Genomic DNA, 20,167 nt, shown 5'->3' with positions numbered 1-20,167 from the left:
TTCAATTAATAAACAGCGTGCATTTAGACACATCACTGCACGAGCTTAAATGTTGTATGGCAAGCACATCTCAAAGTTTCGCGTGTGCGAGGTTTGTTAACAAAGTTGGTTAATACTGTACGTTGTTTGCTATTTCTGCGTTGAGGGCGAGTTAATTTGAATTTGCCGTGAAAACTTTATGATTTGTATGCGTTAGGAATACTCTGTCTGGAAGGGATGCTTGCCAATTTTAGGCTAGACTGTACCTTGCTAACGAATTCACGTAGTGTTTCTAGTAGGTAAATAATTATTATGGGTTACATTGGGGTCATACAAAAAGTGTCAAAATCTTATTGGGTTTCACCGATTCCGGTATCAGGACCTTTAGTCAAATCCCATCCCGGATCAACAACACCAACAAGCAGTTTTGGTAATGAAATCTGACGGTATCCATAGGAACTCTGAAATAAATGAACACAATATTATTTCGTGCATTTATTACTATTTCGCTGAGTATTGTACCATACTTATTAAATTGCATGGATGCTTTACACTACTTAAAAAAAAGTACCTCCTATAAATTTAAACGCAATAAACAAAAGAAATCCGGCGAAGCGATGTTAGCGAGAAGACAGTACCTAAAGTTTAAGAAAATTATAGTACAAATGACTAAGAACAAACAGCGTTAACGTAAAAAGTGATTTATTAACTACATTAACAAAGTAACACTGAATCACAAACAGCCGCCGTATTGTTGACTTTTCAAACGCACGTTTTCCTTAAAGTCCTTTCGCTCAGAACGACACTGTGCCGCATTGTAGCATGCCACAACGATTACCGATTCTATTCAGACTATAATTATGTAAGGCAGTTTTCATATTGGCTGTATATGTGAATATTGCTGTCTCGTTCTCACCGGAAAAGCGGATGCGTTTCACTGTGACAACCGTGTAAGTGTCACCAAATCAAAGCCTAAAGGGACTCGTTGACCTCAGAGAATCAGAAGTGGCGACGGCGAAACAGATAAGATCTAAATTATGTATATTGTGGAGGACCGATGGCAGCGAAGGACTGGTCGTTGTGGAAATCATGATGGAGGCCTGTGTCCAGCAGGGGATATCATTCTGCAGATAGTGATGCTAAAATCAAAGTCTAGAAAGTTATCCGCGCTTCACACAAAGCCCGACACATACCTTTTTTTTTACAGTAGAACATATTTTGTTCTATAGACGCTGTGTGAGTTTCTGTAACATGAAAAATCGGACAACGGAAAATTTGAGCGGAAAACGCCATAAAAGGACAAATACGAGTATAGCAGATGGTGTCCTCGATCGACCAACAAGCATTTTAAAATGTATAAAATTACATACAACATACTGCTGGGCTAAGATGGTCGGCTCTTTATCATTTGTCACCATGCCTGTCACGTTCTAACAAATATGTAAGCGCGAAAGTGACGGACATAGTGACAAGTGATAAAAATGGAACCATAATACCGCCGCAGTTCTGTATAATAGGACGATATTAAAAATCACTCTTTTACGCTGTTATTTAAGTTGTTTTTAGGTAGCACCTGTGGCAGAAAAGTTCACATATTTTGGTTTACCCAACACATTTGTGTGTTTTTAATTACTTTGGTTTTGGTTTCTTCGAGAATATTTTCCTAAACTTTGTATTCTTAAAATCACTCAATTGTTGATGAAAGCGGGGATGACATTTTGGCAACAATGACAAAGGTCCCACAAGTTATATTTAGTGAAGAAAAACTACGCGTCGTTGCCTGTCTCTGAAGTGCCTCAAGTGCCTGTCTTCTTGAAGTCCCCATGGGCTATTTGTCTGAGCGATCCTATTAAAGACTAACCGGGTCTTTCCGCGTAACTCGGACATGACAACGAAAAAATAAACTATTGAATTTAGAATGTGTCTGAATGTAGAATAAACAAATGAGGGTAGCAGAACAAATTTTATAACCTTAAGTCAATAATAAGTCAACGGTTGTCATAATTTCCGACATTGTAAGTGCTGTTTGCGGAATCAACTACGAACGTAAAATAAGTGATTATAAATATTACGACTTTAATTGATTTTTACGCAAAGAAGAGGTAAGTAACCTTTATTTATCTGTTGTCTATTAAATTATTCACGCGGTACTTTGATTACAATTATCATAAGTTGAAAGAAAATTATGTAAGAGGAGAATGAAAATTGCATGTCGTTGAGTAACGTGAGTAACGCAAAAAACAATATTTTTCATTTACTGTACTGAAGCTTTGGACAAATGAACTTATATTGAACTATGTGTATATGATTTGGCTTAGATGATGTCATTCTCGCGGTTTATTTCTCCGCAAAAGTGTTATTTAAAAAAAATACTTGACTTGAGATACTTGTAACGTGAGTCACAGTGAATCGCGTTATTGCTACTGTAAAGAGAGTAACTAAATATTTTAATGTATTTTGGAGCTACAATGCTTCTATCAGCGGCAGAAAGGGCAAAAAGAAGAAGACAGAAGCTGAAAGACGAAGGAAAGTATGAAGAGTATAAGAAAAAACATAGGCTTGCCGTCACTGGCATATCAAAGTGTCATATAATGTATTGGCAGTGTGGTAAGTTGGAAAAAGCACAAATATCTCAAGCATTCGACAAAGGTGTAAAAGAAAAACCAGGTTATTAACCCCAAATTATACATTATACCGAAATGGAAAAACAAGATGACATAAACCCACTAGCTGAATACAAAAATATAATTTATAGCCTTTATACAATTTATTTTATCTAATTCTAATAATAATAAGTAAAAAATATGCTATTTGTTTGCTAGAAATGATAAAAAAATATCAAAATATTCTAGGTAGTCGCAAGTAACGTGATTCACGAAATCGCTGTAACGTGAGTTCGTGAGGTTTTATAGTTTATTTTAATAAGTGTGTATCTTTGATTTCATTTGGTTAACTATTAAAGAAGCTTGATTATTTATGTCATTGTGTTGTTATTTTGTTAAAACAAATTCATTCAATAATCAAAGGGAAATCAATAAACACAAAAGGCGAAAAACTCCGTGTCCATTTCTTGTAACGTGAGTCACAGAATTATTTTCTACTTTTCTCCAATTTCCATAATTTGTTGGAGAAAAAGTACTTCGACAATTCATTCGCAGTAATGTACTCTGTGATATTATTATCAAGTTTTCGAGGTAGAAAGCTCTTGATCTCAAATATACGACAAGATTGTTAGGAATAGTGACTACAAAGTAACGTGAGTCACCGTGGATTTACCCATCCTCTTACATTTTAGTTCCCAACTGCGGAATAAAATGTTGCATTGTCGCACAGTGTAATCCCGCATATAAAACCTTGCCTGTCCACGTCTTGCACCAAACTTGCCTCATAATTCTGTCGCCGGAAAGAGTTTACAAGTTCCTAGATGTTTTTTAAAACTCCGCCAACTTTGGGACATTTACGCGATACAGCGCACAGTGACTCACGTTTCGTATCAAACGAGATTATTCCAGAGTTTCGGGAATGTAATGGAATGGGGTTGCTGAATTAAACTTTAAGACGCTGGGCGTGGTGTTTTTAGGTAAAAGGGTCATCTTTGTTTGTACACAATTCGCCATAAATTGCCAATTTGAGCACCGGTAGGGGAGAGGGCAGGCGTGCGGTTTTATAACCAGAGGTTGTAAGTTCGACGTCCTGCTCTTACCAATGAGTTTTTAGGACTTTAACGTTACATAATATTTTAAACCTGTTATCGAATATGGCCCTAATGATTTTGATGAAGAAAAAGCTATCTAGTTAGGTTTCATTCGAAGTAAAATTCAAATTAATATCATTTAAAATAATAACTATGTACTTACTTAGTAGTTACCTGGACGGGAAATATCCTGAGCTTAAAATCATGTATGAACTATGAATTTCTCTATCATTCGGCACATATCCTATGTATATTATCAGATCTATTTATAATGGCTAATATATGGCTTCTCGTGACTCACTGAGAGAACGATTCAAGGAAATAGATATTCTCACAGTAGCTTCACAATACATACTAGATGTGATAATGTATACGCATAAGAATATAAAGTCCTTTAAGAAACTGTCTGATATCCATAGTTATAATACGCGAAATAAACATAAGTTAGTAGTCTCCAAGTTTCGTCTACAGAAAGTTAAAAAATCGTTCATGGGAAACTGTGTAACATTTTATAACAAAGTACCCTTAGAGGCATGGAACCTGCCCTATACTTCATTCAAGCAATACGTCAAAAATGCACTTCTCAAAAAGGGATACTATAAAATAGATGACTACTTGGGAGACACGGAATCATGGCCAAGTATCCAGTCTCAAAAGCTGTAATAGTTTTGCGTGCAGTGTCCCGGAGAGGCATATGGCGCTGTTGTTTCTAGCTGTTCAACCTTATGTATTAATGTTTGTTATGTTTTAGTTATTTTGATGATGACATTGACATATTAAATACATAGTAGTTATGTATTCTGTAGAACTAGTTTTAAGATTGTTAGCTTAAGAGTCTCTTGACGTGAAATATGTATTTCATACATTTTTTTATTTTATTCTTTGACATTTGGAGAACCTTTATACCTCCAAATCTTATTATTGTGTATTATTATTTTTCTCAGACCGTGGGGACCTTATACATCTCCAAACTTAATGTATTAACTGTGGAGACTATACGTCTCTGTCATATTGTATAATATACTTGACTTGGTATATACTAGTTATGTACAGAATGTAGCATTAGTTTATGAGACTGCTAGTTTAACAGTCCAGACGCGGTTTATTGATTTAGTATAAATTTTATTTTGACACTTGGAGACTTTACACCTCCAAATTTTATTCGTATTAGTACTCTGACATTGGGGACCTTCTACATCTCCAGATTTAATGTGTTTTTAACCATAGAGACTATACATCTCTATTGTATTGTATTAATTATTTATTTTAAGATTATTATAATGTAATGTTTACCCAGGTATTGGCTGTTGTATTTATAAATGTTGTTATGTATTTTTCATGTCACTATATGATGTTACTATAAATGTTGTATTGACTTGTAAAAGAGCCCTTGAGGCCTACATGCAGAATAAATTTTCGAATTTTGAATTTTTGAATTTTATATAACTAGCTTATTGCAAGTTCATCGACCTATAATAGGGCAAACTAAGCACACTGTGCAACTTGATCTGCATTAATAATTGGGACTCCGGGATATTGTTCAAGATGGCACCCCATGCACCATTCTCCCATTGCTCATGAGCATTAACCGTATGCGAAGCAGAATATGTGGCCTCTAGACTGGTTACAAGTATGCGTGTTTAGGGATCATGTTGATACTGGTCGTCTACGTCTAAGAAAACTATTGTGTTTGGCATAACACCCCAGCCGCTAATCTGTCCCAGTGCGAGAATATCGCAGCTCAACTCATTAGCAGAATAGACCCCTTCGAAGCGACACGCTTCGAATGGCTCGAATGACACGTTGTTATGGAATACACCCCCTTAGTTGCGTTCAGGTAGTTAGTTGCTGCTAGTTGAGGTAACTGACTATAGTTTGTGTACAACAGACAAATCCTTTTTTAAAAGACACTTTTTAAAATGTACGACATCATTTAAAACTTCTTACGTTTTAAAAAGTTCTTATACGGGCGGCGTTTTCTCCCCTTCCCATTTCCTTTACTATCTTGGATGATGATATACCCATAACCAGGGATCGGAACCGGTTTTTTGCAAAAACATCGAAATAACCATATATTTCGGTTTATTTTATACTCTAAATGTAGGACTCAGTTGTGTTTTCAGATAACGACTTCGTATTATTAGATTGCCTAATTAGAAATGAAGTAATTAACAAAGAACGAAAAAATACCGTTTTCGTTCCCATACAAAAAATACCGGTTTCCGATCCCTGCCCATAACCATTTTGATTGATTGCACTAAGTTTTGGCTATATTTTACCATGAAAGGTAAGAATTATGCAATTGAATAAACTCTAAAAAACGTGGTTTCAATTCAACTTAAATATTTAAGCTTCCACAATTCCACATATGATATTCGTGGATAAGTTTTTTGTTTCAATTGTAGAAGAATATTTATTTTAAGACGAATAGAATAGCAAAATTATTATTTAACTTTAAAATAACCTGTAACAGAATCCTGTTATCGTTCAGATTCCAGCAACGAGATAGAACAACAATAGAAACTTTGTAGCATATTCATCGGTTCGCGAAACAACTTGTACCTTAGTCAAGCTAAATATTTATTTCCTAGGTTGTAATTATGCCAGTTGTAGTTTAATAATTTATAATCAAATAATATGTTTGGCGTTACTAAGTGTCCTTTTCAAAAAAAAAATGAACATCATAGTCGATACTATTGTATATTTATCAACATTTATATTGTTTCAGATCTCCAGGTCCTGTTAAAATTAATCGCAATTATCCCTGAGTCATATAAGGTATGTAAGAAAGTAACTAATAAGTAATACATATTGAGACGAGAAGTACTCAGGTCAGGCCGCTTTGTGGTCCAGAGCCATTTCATTTTCTGTCGAGCGAACTTTAGGAGCTTAATCGAGTAAAACTATGCTATCTCGCTAATACTTTATAATTACCGTACTAAGGGCCTCTTGCACGTTCCAGGGTTAGCCAACTAACTCGAAGTTAACCGTTTATGCAGGGATAAAAAGTACTGTTAACTCTGAGTTTTATCGATTAATTGCGAGTTATTTGGCTAACACTGGAACGTGGCCCTAAATGATAAAGCCAAGGAGTTAGGTAAATTTAACGTATACATTTTTTTAATCAGGGGAAACGGGGAGCCTTCACTTTATACTCAAGGCCACTTGCGCCATCCAGAGTTGCCACTAACTCGGGGTTAACCGGTTAAACCCGGAGTTACCAGTACAATTCAACACTGGGCTTAACGGTTAACTCAGAGTTAGTGGCTATCCCAGGATTGGTGCAAGTGGCCCTTATAATCTGTGTACACAGGTTATCAGTTAAACTTCATTATGCTCTGTTTTTCTTTGAAACCTTTTTCGCAACTGATAAGTTGCTAACTTATTGGATTGAAATAAATATGCCTTACAATGGCTTCTACACGACGATCTTTTTAAAAAACATAAGTTATTTACGGCGGAATATTTATTCTATGAACAACATTCTACGAAAGAAGCATTCTAAACAGCCGCTTATTCTTGGGCTAGTTCTCTCTGCTTATACTCGTACCTTGAATATTTTCTTAAATTATGTTATTTGTACCTTTATAATTATTTTTTCTAGTTATAAATAGTAAATAAAGATCTTTATTGTAGCATTAATAAATAAATGTTACAGGAGGATTAAGAGCAGAAACAACTTGGAATCGGTTGCAATTGTAACAACAGACAAATCGCATCGGTAAGAGTCTCTTCCAGACAGACAACCTTTGTGACAACAGTCATTAAACATATGACTGTTGTGACTGACTTGTTAACACTAAAACCGTGATCTTAAAATATTTTTAGTCTAAATTCAATGTGATAAAGCTTTACTCCGCACTCATGAGTATTCGGTGAGTCATCGATGGGAGGGGGAGGAACGGGGCAGTTGGCGCGAACACGACCCCCGAATTAAAATTAAAATTCCGACTCACGCCCTCAGAAATATGGCACGCCGTTAATGAACAGATATCTGGCGATGCTCTATTGTATTAAAGTCTGCCATATTATAATTGCATGATAATTTTTAATTGATTTATATTCTGCGTGTACATATGTAAATGTATACTTCATCAATTTATTTGTTCTTCAATTAATTTCCTGTTTTTTAAGTGACTGATCTATGCGTTTTGGGAACATATAAACAAACAGCCTCTCACCCTTATTGTATTGTATAATTATACCGTTTATGTGTGGCCTGATTTCGATTAGGTAGATAATTTTGTTGATAACTCATAAATTAAATATGATCGTCCTCTATCTGACGGGACACTGACAGTGTTGCCTCTGATACCTAATATCGCAAAATGAAAGGCGGTGTTGGCATAGATAAAATATCGTTTAATTAGAGTACGACTTCGCACTGAGTGTGCCAATCAGAATACTAAACTGGCTAAATATCTAGAATTCTAGATATGAGCCCCGGGTTGCCAACTCAGTAATCCCTCATAATGACCGAGCTCGCTATCGCCGGCGCCAGCTAAAAGCTTGAACGTTTTCATTTACCATACCGCTTATAATCAATCACTCTGCTAGTTCTGAATCGCGCCAATTAGTCGCCATATTTGTGCAGGGTACAAAAAATTAGTACTGCATAATTTATTCAAGATAGATATTGAAATTTCATGCGTATTTAAATATATTTAGAGTTATGTATTCCAAACATTCCTTTTGCACTTATCGATCATTATATTGTACTTGCTTTTGCTCGCGTCATATACATTAAACATGCTATTTCCCTCACCCAGGGTTTCTACTTAGTTTTAATCTAACGTGTATGTTTTAAGAGATACACATTTCAAATAATTTCAATTTGAAATCTATCATTGATGTACTAGACAATTCTTTATTAGTACATTATACGATGCAAGTGCGATAGGTAGGAAATTCGTAACGAGTGGCGATAAATTATTGCACATTTTTTAATTACTTCTGGTCTTATTTAGTCGGGTTTACGCCCTCCTTTTACAAGATTAACATGGTCAACATGGCTGGCGGCTGTCCAAAAACATAACCCGCGTATTTCTTTTTTTTGTGGTACCTACTGATGTTTGAAAAAATCTGGGACTCTTTACATTGATATGACACTCCTGCCATGGTTCATATGCGACGAAACAAACAGTTCCGAGATCAAAAAGACACATATTAGTACGGTCAAATTAACTCAAATTTCACTAAAGTCAGGAACTAATTCTAAGGACTAATAAAATCACTACGGATTGTTTTGTATGGGCTAAAAATCGAACTTTATACAATCGTTACTAAATTCACCCCCCCCGGAAAGGGGTGAAATCGGCTGAAAATAATGTAATGGTTATAACTAAGAAGAGAAAAAAGGTGTACTCGGTGTAATTTGGCGTACGTTTTACAACACTTATATCTAAATTCGCACGTGTTATTTATGTTAATTTAAGCTACGGAACAGGTAAAAAAAAAACAACATTAAAAAAAATCTATTTTGGCCATTGCGGGTCTGGGGAAAGTAATGTACTCGGTGCAAATTGAGTAAATAATTAGAAAAAATATCTAAATCCAATGTCAAATTCGCACCAAGGTGCGACACCCGGAAAGTAGTTTATCATGTTTTACTGTCGTTGTACTTCGGGGGAAATTTTAATACTATTGGAAATTGATGCAATCATATTCATTTGATTTTGTTTACATTCGCACCCCATAAAAAATTGGCATTTTTATACGGAACATGCAGTTTTGTAATCAAGTACCAAAAACGTAGAGCAATAAATACACAGAAGCGACAAGCGCCTGATTAGTGGCAAGAGAAGGAACGCGCGTAGATGCACCGACGAAGCACGGCTCTTGAGGCACGAGTAGTGGCATATACTGCAAAAATAGTAGGGTTTCTGAGTATGCAGACAGACAGTCAACAAATTAAATACAGGTACGCTCAATGTTTGTTAAATTCGAAAAATCGCATTTTTCCATATACTTACGAAAACGTTAGACTACTTAGTTCACTCAATGATTGTTTAAAACAATAGTTCCGTTTTAATGCCAGAAGAATGATTTGTGCTCGTTGCCCGTCAAAAGTGTCAAACAAACTGTCTCGGAACAATCGCTGCGCGTAGGATTTGAGATCCGGATATCCGAAATATCCGGATATCGGGTCATAAGATCCGGATATTACGGATCCGTTAAATATGGTTATTGACCTATAACCGGAACAATTTTCTAATGAAATTTATGAATAATTTCATACCATTTTGTCATTTAAATATAGTATTTTCATATATTTAATCAATTCAAATACTAACAGCACATCAATTTTGATAGGTACATACAGGTGTCACGCAGTAACTTTATACAATGAATGCGAATGTTGCTTAATGCAAACATTAGATCATTGGATATCCTGATGACTTGGGGCTATAGGCTCAAAACAAAAGCAACCTGAAGGCCAAGGCTAGGATAGTAGAGTAGGAAGGAGAGAAAATTGGTCTGATAATCAACCACTAGAATATCTCCAAATGAATAGGGCTAAGATGGTCGGCTCTTTATCATTTGTCATGAAGGGCATAGTGACAAGTGATAAAAATAGAACCATGCTGCCACCGCAGATTGAAAAGAAAAGACCTACCTAAAGTAATCGGGAAGAGGAGATAGATGTTCGAATCCAAAATGCCCTAAGATGCTCAGCAGCGCTTCGCCGAGTTCTAGTGTCCAAGCTGATCAGTAGACTGTCCATGATTCAAGTCTATAAGACAATAATTAGATTTTGATGAATGACATCGGTAAGTATTACACTTGGACTCTGAATCAGAAAAAAAAAAGAACAAGTTCTTAGTGAAGAAGACGAAATTCTGGCGGAATATTCTGGGACCTATCAGAGATGAAGATAGAGAAGATGAAAGCGTAGGAAAAATAGGGAGCTAGAGTAGCTAGTTGCGGCACCCAATATAATTAGCGAGATTATAGCAGCACGACTTCGCAGGCTTGGTCACTTGGAGTTGGAGTGGACGGGGGAGAATCGGGCTGTGAAAAGATATACCGCAGGAGCGATGTAGCCCTAAAACGCCCTCGGAGTATCCAACTAGCGTGGAGTGGTGCAGAATAGAGCAGAGTGACGTTGTTCTTGTATCAAAGGCCAATATTCTTTTTGGGTCACTGATCCAGTGAAGTAAGTAAGTATTGCTTTCATAGTTAGTATTTCATGACGAATGAACACGAGGTGAGGCATTGGATGTATTTCCAACTATACACCAGCTAATCCAGATATAAACCCTCCTTATTAAGTACGGTTTTAGAGATAACATCATGTTAGCTATTATAGTAATCAAGTAATCATTTAAAATTAGTTGGGGTGATATCATTGTATTAAAACATAGTTAAAAACGTTATTTCTGTGTTATCTAAATCAGTTTATTCGGATATTTATTTTGGTGGATATTCGAATAATTAGAATATCACAATATTCTAATTGCAAACCCTACATATAACTTCCCAATAGGGACACAAATAGGTAATGTAAATACTGCGAGGAGGATCTTGTTTAGGAAAAACCAGAGCGATCGAGTATATTCCTTCAACAGGATGCTCTCCTACAGCATATAAAAAGGGCTTAACAGACCCACATTGGGACCAATTTACCTGAATAGCGACCCAAAAATGCTAGATTCTTGCAACTAGGCTTGGCGAAAGAAAAATGATGGACCAGCGTACACCTCTGCAAGGAGCTATTGTCTTGCAAGTGCAAAGAACGCTGTACAGGGTGTGGGGGAGTAAAACACGGATTTAAATACACTATGCTTTGCGCATGCGAAGGTGCATGCTCTGGGACAAAATAATACGTAAAAAAAAAAATATTTTTGTTTAATTAGTGTGTAACTTTAATTAGCTAGATCCGGAGTAAATTACAATAAAACGATCTCAGTATCCTTAATTTTGATAATAATACTTTTATCGAAAATATTACTTTACTATAAATATCGTTCAGCAAGTTACCTTTACTTAAACATCATTTGCCTTGCAAATTGTATTGAAACAGCCATCCGACTCTTGGTGGTGTCATCCGGTATGGAACAAAAATAGTGTAATTTGCTTGTTTATAAACCGATTTTCAAAATTTTAATGGAATTTTATAGCTTATTAATATAGCATTCATATCTTGATACAATGTCTTCCTGTAAAGTTACTAGTAAAGTTGATGAAAACAAAAAAACGATTTTTTTTTCGGAAATATTTAAATAAAACTTAAAATTTCTCGCAAACTATGGTATTTACAAGGTCAAATGTATAAACCATATTGTAGCGCATTTAATTTTGCTTTTTATGACACCCCACACAAGCTTACATGTGATAAGCTTGCTTTGGTATACGCAATATTCTGAACACGGCACCGGCCATTTTGATGACGTCATAACTGGTGACTTAACCACGTTAGAATCTGTCTCCCGATGGTTTTTTAGTCAGAATAACATGCTTAACAACATACTAAAATATGATGCTGGTTTCATAGGCACCTTTTGGGCCCTATATGACCATAAGGGAAGCGACTTCATACCTACTCGTATAACATTTTTTTATACAATCAAACACATTTGAATAAGTAGTCGATAAAGCAGTCAAACACCGATAGATTATTAATATGTTGTAGCATGACATCACTATTTTTGATCTCACATAGACAATTTACGCACAAACTTGCATTTCATTTTTGGTCGCACTTTTGAAGTTTGACAGTCGTTAGTACCCTACTACGTCAGTGAAATCAGACAGGCTTATTGATAACCTAACGGACCTTACCACGACCTCCGCTCAGTTTTTTTCCCATTATTTTTTTTTGTTAAAATATAATTAGTAATTTGTAAGCGTTGGTGTTTATTTTGAAATTACCCACACCCAATAACCGCTTCACTTGATATCCTATTTCTATGTATCCGGATCCGAAAAATTGTCGGATATTGCAAACCCTAGCTGCGCGCTGCGCTATCTCCCCGCCCCGCGCGCCCCGCGCCACGTGCTGCCAACCACCTTCGCTTGCAGTTCGTTGCGATTAATTCTATTTACTTTTTGACAAACTTCCGGTGAAAAAAATCTATTTTTTATTTAGTGCAAATGTAGTGTATTTAGATAAGTACCGTTTTTAAAATTTTCACGTCTCTCTTAATTTCCCCCGAAGCACAATGTACAAAATAATTAAAAATACATGTTCCATAATTTGCCCAGGCGTGCAAAGTTAACTGAATGTTTATAATGCTTTAAAAAGCTTAACTTGAGATTGCACCAACCGACTGACTTATCCTCGAGCCGCAATCGAAAAAAAAAATTTTTTTAGGGTATCATACATTGCACATCTTTTTAATTAAGATATACTATGCACCAAGGTGTTCTCTATACACTACTTAGCTTGAACCTAATAGCTTTTAATTTACTCCAAAATTACGGCACTTTATAGTTTATACCTAAAATTTAACGGTCTTCCGTACATAATAGAAACGGTGCAACTCGAGGGAATCAATCTAGTTGCGCCATCTAACAAATCCAAAAAAAGCACGACTACACGACTTACTTCCATACTTTTTCTTAACTTGACTATACTATATAGAAACGGTAGTTAATCAATATGTCATATGTCATACTCATAAAAAAGATAAAAATGGTTTATAGCATGCTGCCTGAGAATTTTTTAAATGAATGTGATCTTAGGAATTTATTACGTCTAGCATTAACACATGAGCCTTTTGATATAAGATAAGAAACATTAATAATTTATTCGATGCGGTAGGTAGGTATTGTGCAATATTAATTAATCGAGTAAAGCGAAGCGTTTCAGCTTGGGCAAAAATGCTTTCGTATGTCTGTCTGTTCGGATGTTTGTATAGTTTTGCGACCTGTTAATGCGTTTTTCAACAGATTCTCGTGAAATTTCGTTAGCAGGTTCGATTATTATATAAAATGTATTCATATAAATATTAATTATATTTCTAAATGGCGGAACCAGTGAGTGTTGCGAAATCTACAGCTCAGCAGAGCCACTAGTGTTATAGCAGTGCAGTAACAGTAGTAGTGCATCAGTGTATCAGTAACAGTAGGTGTTATTTTTTAAGGTTCCGTAGCCAAATGGCAAAAAACGGAACCCTTATAGATTCGTCATGTCCGTCTGTCTGTCCGATTATGTCACAGCCACTTTTTTCCGAAACTATAAGAGCTATACTGTTCAAACTTGGTAAGTAGATGTATTCTATGAACCGCATTAAGATGTTTACACAAAAATAGAAAAAAACAATAAATTTTGGGGGTTCCCCATACTTAGAACTGAAACTCAAGAAATCTTTTTTCATCAAACCCATACGTGTGGGGTATCTATGGATAGGTCTTTAAAAATGATATTGAGGTTTCTAATATCATTTTTTTCTACACACTTCCAAAGTGGAAAAATGTGTGTCCCCCCCCCCCCCCCCCGTAACTTCTAAAATAACAGAATGAAAAATCTAAAAAAAATATATGATATACATTACCATGCAAACTTCCACCGAAAATTGGTTTGAACGAGATCTAGTAAGTAGTTTTTTTTAATACGTCATAAAATTAAAAAAAAAATTTTTTTTCATCAAACCCATACGTGTGGGGTATCTACGGATAGGTCTTCAAAAATGATATTTAGGTTTCTAATATCATTTTTTTCTAAACTGAATAGTTTGCGCGAGAGACACTTCCGAAGTGAAAAAAAGTGTCCCCCCCCCTGTAACTTCTAAAATAACAGAATGAAAAATCTAAAAAAAATATATGATATACATTACCATGCAAACTTCCATCGAAAATTGGTTTGAACCAGATCTAGTAAGTAGTTTTTTAATACGTCATAAATGGTACGGAACCCTTCATGGGCGAGTCCGACTCGCACTTGGCCGCTTTTTTACTAGTATTGAACAGACAATTCTATTTAGTAACTATAAGGTAGCAGAAATAAAAATAACAAATGTTTACGATGGTAATTAATTTTATACACTGTACAGTCACGATCAGACGAGCATATTTAGAAAAATAAATACGCATTATTTAAAGTTAAAGTATTAGGGCCAGTAAAGACGGACTGCAACCCGACTGCAACTTGTGTAGGAACTGCACGCCGACGTACAATTAGCGTGCAGTTCCCATGCAAATTGCATTCGGGTTCCAGTCCGTCTGTATCGGCCCTTAGGCAGTTTAATAAGCTAGCTCATTGAGACAAAAAAAAACTATGCAATCACAATTATTTGTTTTTTTTTTTGGAGATAAAATTATTCCTATGATGACTATATTTGAGCATTTAATTGTCAGTTATTTGACTTTTACATTACATCAGCCCTTTGAACAAAACCGTATTCATGTTACGGCCATGTACCTATGCCGTAACAGACAAGACCCTAACGAACTTCATATTAGCCGCCAGCTCATGTAGTACAGGTACAGTCAGCTGCACTAGTAGCTGGTCTAGCTTCACCAACTTAGTCCTTCAAATATCCTGTAGACTAGGTACTCTACTGTCGAGTAAATAGGGTTTGTGCCAATTGTGCCAGTCTATGACGTGGAGCGACTATTTTATATTTAGAACTTCTTGATCAAGAGAAGTGCTTGTCAATCCCAGGTATATAAAATAATAACGCACATTCGCACAACGCATTTTTTTTCTTTTCATTCGTGTCTATTTCTAATACTAGCTTTTCGGTAACTCTCGGCAGCGGGACAGTTAGCTAACGCCAAGATCTCCGATTGACGTAATACGAGTACGTTGCGTACATTATCACATTTATGAGAAGACAGCAATATTTCTACAGACGTTGTCTGTGGGCGTGTTGTTCCAGTGTTCAAGGCCTTAACTACAATAATCCTGTGGAGCGTATGCTGCCGACTGTACCCTACGTACACGGCGAACAATGCATGCTCACGTGTCCGCATACTCGCATACTCGTACATTCGCATATGCGTGCCCCGCATGCTAATGGCCTTGCCCTTCGCGAATGTTCGTTACATTTGAATCTGCGCTACGCCGCCGGAATATCATTTGTGTTCAATATTTGAAGACAATTTCACTCTCAGTTGTATGTAATAGGACTGTTAACCATTAGAAAATTGAAATACTTACATAAATAAGTAAGTAATATGGTTTTATTTTTTGATTTCAGTATAAACAAATATTTCAACCTAAACAGAAAGTCATTGCACTGCAGATGCACTGGGAGTAAGAACGATGTTTGATAAAAAATACCTTGTATACCAAGTTCTAGTTTTTACATTTGTTAGAAGTGTAAAAGACTTTCGGTTAGAAATGTTGATTTGTACATTTCTAATCTGGTATTCTACGATCTATATTACTCCTACATTAAATATATGTTCTTATCGTTCTTTGTACCATAAAGCCTAAATCAATTCAGTAAAGCGATTAATTGAAATCGGATTCCGATTAGAATTCTCTCTACTAAGTAAATTTATTTCACGTATTGCCCCTTAAAGAAAAAAAAGTAGATAATTCTAGAATATAAAAACTATGATCTATTATATATATATATATATATATATATATATATATATATATATATATATATATATATATATCTAATAAAAACAGTTAACTTTGGTTTACAATAAAAATAAAAGGAGTACAATAAAAATAACTAAATCAATATCTAATAAAAACAAACTAAATTATATGCGATTTCTTTTAAACAAGTGTGTATACTTATACATATAAAAAACTGTAGAAATTTAAATATAATATATATTCGCCAAGCGAATAATTTCAATTCGTTAATATATATTAACATTAAATGAATCATTACAAATTTCAATAATAACGTTCTTAAATAAACATAATATTATTTTAATATTCCATCTGCATGTTCACGATATCACGATACAACACAATAATACAAGTACTAATAATTATACTAGGTACTTTACTTACATATTTTTCAAATGGTTATAAACTTACTTTGTATGCTCGCTTGGATGACGAAAAGTTTACAAGACAATATACTAATTAAAACATAACCTATAAAGATTCAGAACACAATAGATTTAAAAACAAGAACCATACATTTCATAGTCCAAATGTTACGTAAGTACGCGTACATGTGTATTAAGCTCCTAGGTACCTTGAGATAACTTTCATAATTATTTCAGTATTTTAAATTATTTGCAAGTGTTATTTTTATATAATAGACGTCTTTATTTAATTTATTTAATAATAACATTCATTTAATTTTGCATCTAAAGCGTGCCTTTCTTTTTAGGGTTCCGTAGCCAAATGGCAAAAAACGGCCACTTTTTTCCGAAACTATGAGACCTATACTGTTCAAACTTGGTAAGTAGATGTATTCTATGCATCGCATTAAGATTTTCACACAAAAATAGAAAAGAAAAAACAATAAATTTTGGGGGCTCCCCATACTTAGAACTGAAACTCGAAAATTTTCATCATTTCATCAAACCCATACGTGTGGGGTATCTATGGATAGCTCTTCAAAAATGATATTGAGGTTTCTTATATCATTTTTTTCTTAATTGAATAGTTTGCGCGAGAGACACTTCCAAAGTGGTAAAACGTGTGTCCCCCCCCCCCCCTGTAACTTCTAAAATAACAGAATGATAAACCTAAAAAATTAATATGATGTACATTACCATGCAAACTTCCACCGAAAATTGGTTTGAACAAGCTCTAGCAAGTAGCTTTTTTTGAATACGTTATATTTATATTTTTTTTATCAAACCCATAAGTGTGGGGTATCTATGGATAGGTCTTCAAAAATGATATTTAGGTTTCTAAACTGAATAGTTTGCACGAGAGACACTTCCAAAGTGGTAAAATGTGCCCCCCTGGGTGGGGACCCCTGTAACTTCTAAAATAACAGAATGATAAACCTAAAAAAAATATATGATGTACATTACCATGCAAACTTCCACCGAAAATTGGTTTGAACAAGATCTAGTAAGTAGTTTTTTTTAATACGTCATAAATGGTACGGAACCCTTCATGGGCAAGTCCGACTCGCACTTGGCCGCTTTTTTTAATGTTTTTGTGAGAGGGTAACATGAATAACAATGAAAGAAATAGATATGTCTATCGCATCTTTGGTGGCCCGAGAGGCGGCCTTGAGCGATCAAACAAATTACAAGGGTACGCCAGGATACATGGCAGGCACGGAATCCTCACGCAGGCAGTCGTCAGGCAGGAGTCTCCACGATTGATGCTCGATCAAATCATAGTCAGACAGCCAAGGATTCCGTGCCTGCCATGTATCCTGGCGTACCCTTGTAATTTGTCTGATCGCTCAAGGTCGCCTCTCGGGCCACCAAAGATGCGATAGACATATCTATTTCTTTCATTGTTATTCATGTTACCCTCTCACAAAAACATTAAAAAAAGCGGCCAAGTGCGAGTCGGACTCGCCCATGAAGGGTTCCTAAATATTTCCAATTATATCATAATTTTAATATCTATGCTAAAAAGCTCCCTACTTTGGAAACACATACAACTCCGTAAAAAATGTAATAGCAAAACTCTACCGAATCATTTCTATGAATCTCGTAGATCATCAGAAAATAGCTGATCGAGATACCGGCCCGCGTACGCTGAATCATAATGCTACTCGAATCAAGTAACTTTTATTCTTACGACCATAAAGAACATTTCCCTTTAGCGACGCCCCCGCCTACCTATTCACGAACAAATAACTTTTATTCATATAAACGTAAAGACTCTTTTAGTTGGCTATCAAAGGAGAGCGGTATCGCTACACGCGAAGGTTTTTCTGGGGTGTTATTCTGTTTGCTTCGCGAACGTGGATTCGGTAGAAAAAATATAAATGTGGTCTTTATTTCTGTAATAGCCCGGTCTAATCAGGTAAGACATTATGCTGGTTGTATCAAGGCGATTGGAATTCAGGATTGAACGTGATCGTAACTGTGTTATGGCAGCGCCGGGTGACGTTATCGGATGACATCTCTTTATTAAACTAGTTCATGGAGCTTATGTGGAAATATTACTAGAAATTCTTAAGTACTGGGCGCCTACGGAGTTCTAAGTTTTATTGTGGAATAAGTAGTTAATTTGCTTTTTTCCATTCACAATGGCACCTTGTAAATAAGTAGGTAAATACTTAGGTATCCAATACTATCAATCATATACCTACACGAGCACTAATTCATACAGCCCTGAGGGCCAAGCCAAAGATGACAATCGTATATCGACAAAACGAATAGAATAAATGTATTGGGATAACAGATTATTCGAAAAGTCACGTGACTATTTATTTATTATTTAAATTTCAATTGGCGTTTTCTATCAAGTCAGGTGCTGAACTATTTAGGTTCATTTATACAAGATTGTTTCATAATCCATAATATGAATTTATTGAAGTAATTTATTATCATGTAAGTTATAAAATTGTCATTAGTTATCAATTATCGTCCCCTCTTGGACAAGCCCCTTCTGTCTCAATTTTACTTAGACGTTCTTAATCTCCATGACAATAAATCCCTTAATAACGCAATAGATCACAAAATTGATGTTACAACGAAAGCCCTCGACTTGACTCTTAAAATAAAGATCTATTTCTCACTTCTCGTAGAATACCTACTTACAACTATTAGGTAAGTCATAATTTAATAGAAGTTCAACATTTGAAATAACACTTGCACAGTATGTGCTATCAAAATCGCAGCCGCGTTAGCTTGGTCTGACTCTACGTATATTTTGCGATAACTTAAGTTAAAGGAGATAATTTAAGCATAAATGCTATTTGTACGTTCGGTAAGATATATGGCACAATTTATTTTGCAGGTACTAGTTTAACTTAATTTTATTCGTGGGTAAATAAAAATGCACTTTTAAAAAGTATATCAGGCAAGAACATTTGAGTCGCTTAACTTCAAACTCGGATAAATCCGACTGTCCGATTTTGGTATTAGGAAAAGGTAATCGGGTAGATATTGCCTAAGAGCTACCCTCTTAGGCAATATCTACTACTAGTGGATTTATACGAGTTTGAAGTTAAGAGGGTACGGGAGCAGAGATATAAATATTTTAGGTGAATATATCCGTCTCGCTAACAGAAGCGGCTCCTAAAACTAGTGCGATAAGGACAACGCCAGATTAGGCGAAAAATCCTGTGTAATAATCTCAAACAACGATATTTCGTACTCGACTGTTTCCTCCTCCAAAACTTAACCAAATGTAACGAAATTTTGAGGTCTAAATATTACTATTTTAATTGATATGAAATTATCTGTGTCGCACTGTTTTGCTTTTTAGGCTAATTGATGTCCGTTTGGTTGTCATGCTTTTCTTTGCGGCCTAGTAAATTAGGCCGTTTTTGCGAATGTTTGAAGTGCACTAGCGCCTTAAGAAACAAAAATATAAAAAAAAGCAAAACAGTCCGACACAGATATTAATAATAATAATCTGTATTGAAAAAATCATTGCTCTAGCTTCAAAAACCACGGAGGAAGCAGTCGAGTATGTTTGTATGGAGAAAT

General features: G+C 35.4%; 1 protein-coding gene across 5 annotated transcripts in view; it reads left to right on the top strand.

The window, feature by feature from the left end:
• LOC133519849 (protocadherin-like wing polarity protein stan) overlaps positions 1-20,167 on the top strand; it is a 219,077-nt gene that overhangs the window by 35,504 nt on the left and 163,406 nt on the right. For all 5 annotated transcript variants that reach the window (XM_061853985.1, XM_061853982.1, XM_061853983.1 and 2 more), the window contains exon 2: positions 6,402-6,451. The gene's annotated coding sequence lies outside the window, so the exon portion shown is untranslated. The remainder of the gene's footprint in view (positions 1-6,401; positions 6,452-20,167) is intronic.

Source organism: Cydia pomonella, chromosome 7 (assembly GCF_033807575.1).
Source record: "Cydia pomonella isolate Wapato2018A chromosome 7, ilCydPomo1, whole genome shotgun sequence".
NCBI lineage: Eukaryota > Metazoa > Arthropoda > Insecta > Lepidoptera > Tortricidae > Cydia > Cydia pomonella.
The sequence above is the reverse complement of the archived record's forward strand: the minus strand, read 5'-3'. Positions and strand labels throughout refer to the sequence as shown.